This window comes from Cervus canadensis, chromosome 15 (assembly GCF_019320065.1).
Source record: "Cervus canadensis isolate Bull #8, Minnesota chromosome 15, ASM1932006v1, whole genome shotgun sequence".
Classification (NCBI taxonomy): domain Eukaryota; kingdom Metazoa; phylum Chordata; class Mammalia; order Artiodactyla; family Cervidae; genus Cervus; species Cervus canadensis.
The window spans coordinates 17,258,292-17,258,817 of NC_057400.1; positions in this window are offsets into that span (position 1 = coordinate 17,258,292).

The following is a 526-nucleotide window of genomic DNA, read 5'->3' on the forward strand; positions in this document are numbered from 1 at the left end:
TTTTAGCCTGCTTGGGCCACTGTTATAAAATGACATAGACTAGGTGGCTTAAACAACAGATATCTCTCACAATTCTGGAGACTGAAAGTCAGAAATCTGGGTGTCAACTTAGTTGGATAATGGTAAGGTCTCTTTTTCTGGCTTGCAGAAAGCCTTCTTGCTATATCTTCACATAGTGGAGAGAGAAAATATATTCTCTCTCCAGAAAACATATTATGGTCTTTTCTTATAAGGACACTGATCCCACTGGGAGGACTCCACCAACATGACCTTAACTAAACTTAATAACTTCACTTCCCAGAGGTTCCATCTTAAAATAACAACAGAAGTTTAAGGCTTCAATATGTGAATTTTGGGGAGACGTAATTCAGTCCATAGCAAAAGACTTCTGGTAAAGTTTCAAATAAAATATGTTCTTCCTTCAATTTCCCTGGTAGTTGTGTTCCTGAAAATGCAATGTAGCCAAAAATGGTGCAGAAATACTTGTGTCTCCATAAAAACAGAATTCAGTTCTAGGCTCAGATAA